Source organism: Dipodomys spectabilis, unplaced genomic scaffold, assembly GCF_019054845.1.
Source record: "Dipodomys spectabilis isolate Male_0828 unplaced genomic scaffold, ASM1905484v1 ptg000029l, whole genome shotgun sequence".
In the NCBI taxonomy this organism is placed as follows: domain Eukaryota; kingdom Metazoa; phylum Chordata; class Mammalia; order Rodentia; family Heteromyidae; genus Dipodomys; species Dipodomys spectabilis.
In genome coordinates, this window is record NW_024870706.1 from 1,574,357 (window position 1) to 1,581,569 (window position 7,213).

Below are 7,213 nucleotides of genomic sequence, written 5' to 3' on the forward strand. Positions count from 1 at the left end.
TCATTTTCCTAACAAGGGCAGTCTGTTTTCTATGATCAAGAAGAGAGAAAATTAGATAAGCATCCATTTACAGCCTTCTGAATAATTCTGATTCTGCCCACGTCAGTTATCTATTCATACCTATGTCCGAGTGAGAGGATTTTAGAAGAATTTAGTGTTTTAAAAATTAAAATTAAATGTAGAATGAAATTTGTTCCAATGCATCACTTTAAGATATTTAGAAACAACTGAGAAACCTAAAGGTCTATAAGATTTTTTTTATTGGAAGTGAAGGGGTTGTGGAATTTGGTTCTCTATATTTTAAGCAATTTGCAAAAAGAATTGGCAAAATAAAATTTACATTTGCAGCAGACTTGACACATAAATTTTTGTATATTGAAAGAAACACAAGCCATAACAATATGTCAATGCTATCCTCTTATTTATTTCTAAACGTTTATGATTTTTGTCTCTTAATATTAAAACTTCAAATTTGTTTTAATCTTTATCAAGTTGTGCAAAGGGGTTTCGCTTCATCATGTCAGTGTTTAATAGAGTATATGTGCATTTCAATGTACAATACATCTGGAACATTGAAATCTTTCCACTTTTCTTCCTTCCCTTACCCCAACACCACCTATCCCTTCAAGTATCCTACTTATATTCTCACATATGTACATTGAGTGATATGACTGTATTAGTCCACCATTTCCATTAGGGCAGAAGTGCCCTACTCCCTTTAAGCCCAGATCTCCCTTTTAAGACTTGTTTCAACTTCATGATATTTTGTTAAATTTCTCTGCTTTTGGCATTTGGCTTTGGGCTAACCACATTCTCTCTTCCATGTTTAACCTACATAAATGAGGTTATTTCTCCACATTTCTAATCTCTGAATGGCTGAGATGGGTCTCCTTTACTATGCATCTGTCTTTTTTTATCATAATTTGTGATATTAACTCAAAACTGCTTTGCCTTTTGTCAGCAATTGGGCTGTTATAAGAGAATACTTCAAAGTAAGTGGCTTAAAAACAACAGAATTTTATTACCCATATGCTAGAAGCTTAAGCATTGATTATAAAAATGCTTGTTCAAAGCAATTCCTTGTCTTTTGGGGGTCCACTTTCTGGTTCATCACAATCTATTTGCTGGACATTCATATGGCAGAGTAGTTATATTGGGCTTCTTTTATCAGGATCATTATTGTAATGCCATCTCTGAAAGGTTGATTCTAATGTCACCAGCCGGGGGAATAGAATTTCCACATGTGCATATGAAAGGAGTTACAACGTCCAATACACTTTGCAATTTTTTCTTTAACTCAGTGTAGTGTATCCTTTGGATATTATTTCATAGAAATAATAACTTAAGGACAAGTTTATATCATGTGACTTATGTGAATGATTCTTCTTGCAATGGGAATAATTAGAGTGATGGCAAAGTGAAGTATGATTGTTCAGTGGCTCTTGAATCACATCATAGGTAATCATGTAAACGTGGTACAGCCTATCTACGGCCCTTCTGATGTATTTGAACAAGCTCTGATGAGTTAATCACTTTCAGAAATATTCGATTGAGCCAACAAATACAGATCTCCTTTGATTTAAATCATGGCTTGCTTGTAGGACTCAAACAGACACCAAAATCAGAGGATGCTAAATTCTCTGATAAAATATATAATAAAATTTTTATAATTAATATAGCATGAAGACTGTAATATTAATAGCACTATAAATACTTGTATGCATATTATATAATATATTGACATCCTTTGGTGTAATCAGTTTTTAGAATATTTATAACTAAGTGTAAATGGTATGCAAATAGTTATTTGATGATGTATAGAAAATAAGAAAAAGATTTGCATACATATTATTACAGATGCAAACATATTCACCTGGTTATATATGATCCTTCATTTGTTGGTTTCATTCATGCATAGAGAACATACAAAGAAGTGAAAATTGCAAACTTGAACTTACTAAAGGATTAATTAAATGAAGTTTATGTTGGGCTAAATAGATTTTATAAATTAAATTGTTTGTCCCTTCCTTTCTCCCACCCTTCCTTCCTTTGTTCCTTCATTCCCTCCTTCCTTCCTTCCTTCCTATTTTCCATCCTTCCTTTCTTCTGTCCTTCCTCCTTCCTTCCCTACATCCCTACCTCTCTCTCTTTCTCTCTTTCCTTCTTCTTTCCTTTCTTGCCTTTTTCTTCTTTCTTTCTTTTTTCCTTTCTCTCTTTCTATTATTCTTCCAATCTTCTTTTCTTTCTTTTACTCAGAATATTTTTTATGTTTATAGAAAAATACGAACTGCTGTACTCTAAGGTGTTATGAGTAATTATAAATATTAACTAGATTGATATTAATTTTAATGACCTATATTATATCTTAAGACATATTGTACTAAAAACAACTTCACAAATGTTGCAAGATATGTAACAAATATTACTGTTCCTGATATTGTTTATTTCTTCAAACTAAAATAAGCATTTAGACATATATTGTGTGTGTGTTTGTGTGTTGTTCCTGTGATTTTAACTCAAGACCTGTCCCCTAGTTGTTTTTATTTCCCTCAAGGATATTGCTCTATCATTTGAGCCACAATTCTATTTCTGGCTTTGTGTGTGTGTGTGTGTGTGTGTGTGTGTGTGTGTGTGTGTGTGTGTGTGTGTGTGCAGGTGTGCGATGTGTGTGTGATTAATTGAGATGTGTCTCACAAACTTTCTTGCCAAGGCTGGCTTTGAACTCCAGCCTCCTGAGTAGCCAGGATTACAAGCTTAGACACCCATATGTATCACAGATTTCATATATCCAAGAATACAATAAATTTCATATTATTTGAATGCTAGAGGATCAATTTAACAAATAACATAGATATTTATTTAGTTATTAAACCTGAACCTGTACTGTGAAAAAGTTTTCAATTTTTTGAAAAAATATGCACTCAAAGATTTAAATGACAGAATCTTTGGACAAATTGAAATACTCTATTATTCAATAGCAAAAAAGGGATCATTAATCAAATTTCTCATGTAAGCTAAAGGCAATAGGCTCTATCAGGCTGAATGAAGCAATTTTTCATTAAATTAAATATTATCTAATGTGGTCACATGATTTTCTCTTCTTTTTAACCTAAAAGTTTTTGACACAAAAATGTAGCTTCATACATTTTTTGATTATTTAAAAATCTTAGTTACTGGTCATATATTTCTGATATTTGATTACCTAGTCCTTTTACAGAAACAGTGAATTTCATTTATTTTATGTCAGCAGTTATTTTTACAAATTGAATCAATCTCAGTATAAGATAACTAAAGCAAGATATTCCATCACTTATCCAATTATTCCTATAGACTTGAATATAAGTTATTTTTGAATGGTAAGAAATTCATATTATACCTACACTCTATAGAATAATTAAGATAAATGATTATTTTTCCTTCAACTTGAAGGAAAGAACCTCATTATAAATAATAAATACTTGAATGGAAATGCTATAAAATTATGAAAAATTCATGTCATTATGAGTTAGATGAAATAGTCATTTTTGAAGATCACAACATGGAAACTCTTGAAGCTTCTGCATCTGCTAAATAAAATGTATTTGCATTCAAAATATTTCATTCATCTCTCCAGTAATGGTATAACCAAATCACTGCTATGCCAAATAGCATCTCTGATATTTAGGAACAGAAGTTATCACAACTGTATAGAAAGATCTACCCACTACACTAGAAATTAAATCTGAAATCATAAAGGATTGTGATTAATAATTAGCTTTCATTACATTGCCCTAAAGAGGTGAACCCTTTCAAGTGGGCGTAGTTGAAGAGATTAGGTCACTCAGAACTTGAAATCAAAGAGGATGTTAAGATCAAAGTCCTTTCTTCCTCTTCCTTCTTTTACTTCTCCTTTTCCTTCTCCCTCTCCCTCTTCCTCTCATCCTTTTTCTCCCTTTCCCACTCCCATTCCTCCTCTTCTTTACTTCCTGGCTTCCATGAATACAAAAAGGCCATCACATGTTCCTGAGCAATGAGGATAAGAAATGTAAATTGAAATGTATAAAATCAGAAGCCAAGATAAAACTTTCCTCCTTTTAATTAATTTTATGAAGTATTTTGTCATATTGATAGGAGTCTGACACAGCATGCTCTCATTATTATAATGGATAATAAATTGACCGAAATTGTCCTAATGAAATGAATGAATTAATATTATATTTGGAGAACCCTACATGAAAATATCAGATGCACCTCAATAAGAGGCAAAAAATATGTTCAGATGAATATGGCGGAAGAGAAGCTGGAGGCTAAACAATTTCTGGCATACAAAGCAGTTTTAGTGATCAAGTGAACAGTCCTAGGCTAGAGAACCACACCAAATATTCCATCAGAGTACAGAGAGTGGCCAGAGAGGGAAAATCAAAGCAAGGAGACAAATCTGAGCACTTGCTGGTAGCCGGAACTGTGGTGGCTGCGGCAGCAGCAGCGGTGGCCATAGCCTCCATACCTATAGCACAGAGAGTCTTGGGAAAAGATGCCAGATGTGGCAGGCAAGCAGATTTTACTCAACACCAGTAAGAACTGAGGAGGAGCAGATATCTTCATCCGGCAGATCGCAGGCCAGACACAGCCCAGGACCAAAGACTCCGGAGTGGGTAGAAGCCTGACATCCTCACTCTAAGGGAGCAGAGGAGGGAAGGCCACCCCTCCCTGCCACCACCATCAGAGATCTCCATCTTTGATATTAAAAAAGGACCATTTGAACAGCTATCTCCAACTCAGGCCTTGGAAGAAAACAAGAGTCATTTAGGAGGTCACAGGAACCTGACTTGAACTGCCTGGCTCAGTTCCCCCCAAAGGAAAGTCAACCAGCCCAGGCAAGGAAGCCTCACCATTGGAGGAGTGACTTTCTTCTCTGGGTAAACTGAGCCAGAGGCTGCCCCTCCATACAGCAGCATAGACAATCAATTGAAATTCAGTAATCAAAAACCTGAGAATGGCCCCAGGATGGGCTCTGTGAGTGTCCCAGGAGCTATTCCCTCAAAAAAGCTACGGTTTGCTGAAAGACCTCAACTTTACCCAGAACCTAGCCTAAAAACAGCATCTCCAAACTAGAGGAAACAGCCATCTCCCTCTTTTGTGATACTCAAAGCAGATCTCCCTCCCACTGAAGTAGAATGGGAGGAGGATCACAAAATCCTGGGTAATGCAGAGCATTTTACTGCCTGCTCAAACTCACTTAAGAAGCTAATCAACCCACAGAAAAAACAAACACCACAAACAGACCAGAGACTCCACCAAGAGATGGGTTATGGACACGGGGGAGATGCAGGATCTTCCCATTCTACCCCCTTCCCCACACCCCTCAAAAAAATCAAAGAACTCTTCTTTGTACCTTTTCTTAATTTTTCAAAAATTGTTTTCTATTAATCTTTTCTTCCTTTCATAATTTTTATTATCGATGTGTGTGTGTGTGTGTGTGTGTGTGTGTGTGTGTGTGTGTGTGTGTGTAGGTGTGTGTGTGTTTTATCTCTTCTGATCTTTTGGTCCTTTTTATTTTTATCTTTTCAATTTTTTCTCTTTCTTTTTGGTGAGAATTAATTGCTGTTCTGATCATCCTCAGATATTTACCCATCGTCGATTATTAGACCTTATCCCCCATTGTGTACACACTTCAAGCAGCAATTTATTACTCAATTCACAATCTCCTAGGATTAAATTATTTTAAATTATTTTATTTTTATTTTTTGTGAACATACTGTAAAGAGGGGTTAAAATTACATGGACAAGATAATGAGTACATTTCTTATCAAGCATTGCAGACTCCTCCTTTGTTTACCCTTCACATCCCTTCCCAGCCTCCCCCGTCCCCCCACCCAATCTTACCCCCCACCCCCCCGCCCACACAAAAGTTGTAAAGTTCGTTTTTGACATGACAACTTGTACTTCTCATTGTTGCAACCGGTTCACCTGTATCCTTAAATGACTTGTTTTTCCCCATCTCCTCCACAAATTATACATTCATCAAATATAGTGAAAGCAGGGGTTATACTGTGGGGGAGGGACATACAAAGAAACAAAGAAACAATCTTATAAATGTGTTAGAAACAAATGCATGAAAGAAAAAAAATTTAAATACATATCTAAGGGTTCATTTTCCTAACATTATATTATCTGACCTTTTCTGCTTGACTCATACCTATACTAGATATTGCAAATGAGGGAAACCATGGGACCTATGTGTCTTTGGGCTTGGCTTAATTCACTTAATATAATTTTTTCCAAGCCTTTCCATTTCCTAACAAATGGGGAAATGCCATTCTTTCTGATGGAGGCATAGAATTCCATTGTGTATATATACCACATTTTCTTGATCCATTCATCTACTGACGGGCTTCTGGGTTGGTTCCATATCTTAGCTATGGTAAATAATGCTGCAATAAACATAGTTGTGCTGGTAGCTTTAGTGTGGTCTTGTTTGTAAACATTTGGGTAAATGCCCCAAAGTGGGATTGCTGGGTCATAGGGGAGCTCTATGTGAAGTCTTTTGAGAAACCTCCATACTGCTTTTCAAAGTGGTTGAAAAGGTTTACACTCGCACCAACAATGAAGTAAGGTTCCCTTTTGTCCACTTCCCCTCCAGCATCTGTTGTTAGAGTTCTTGATTTTGTTCTCTTTTTTAACTTGGAAGTTATAGATTATATCTTTTTATACTCTAAGTTGGTTCAATGATCTGCTGTCTGTTATTTCTTCTCTTCCCCTTCTTTTGCCCATCTACTTACATAATTTTTATTTAAAGAGACAAACTTGAGCTTGCATTTCTAAATTCTCCTAAATTATCTGAATTTCTTCATACTTCTGGCAGCCTCCTTAATCTATCTCAAGGGAATATTTTGTCACTACCATTTTTATCCTATATGATATCTTCCTGCCTAATTCAGTGCAAAATATACATTAGACTCATCCAGATATCTCAACACTTGTACCAACATAAAAGACTATGTTACTTAGAAATCATTATTTTAGTATACCTGTGGAGGTGGCATCTGTAATTTTTGAATGACCCTAACTGATACTTACATGCAATCATGTTTTAAACCAATATACCACTCAGAAGAATGAATCACTAAAATGTGGTACGCACACACACACACACACACACACACACACACACACACACACACACACACACACACGGTGGACTTCTATGCTTCCAATTCATAAGGAAATGGAA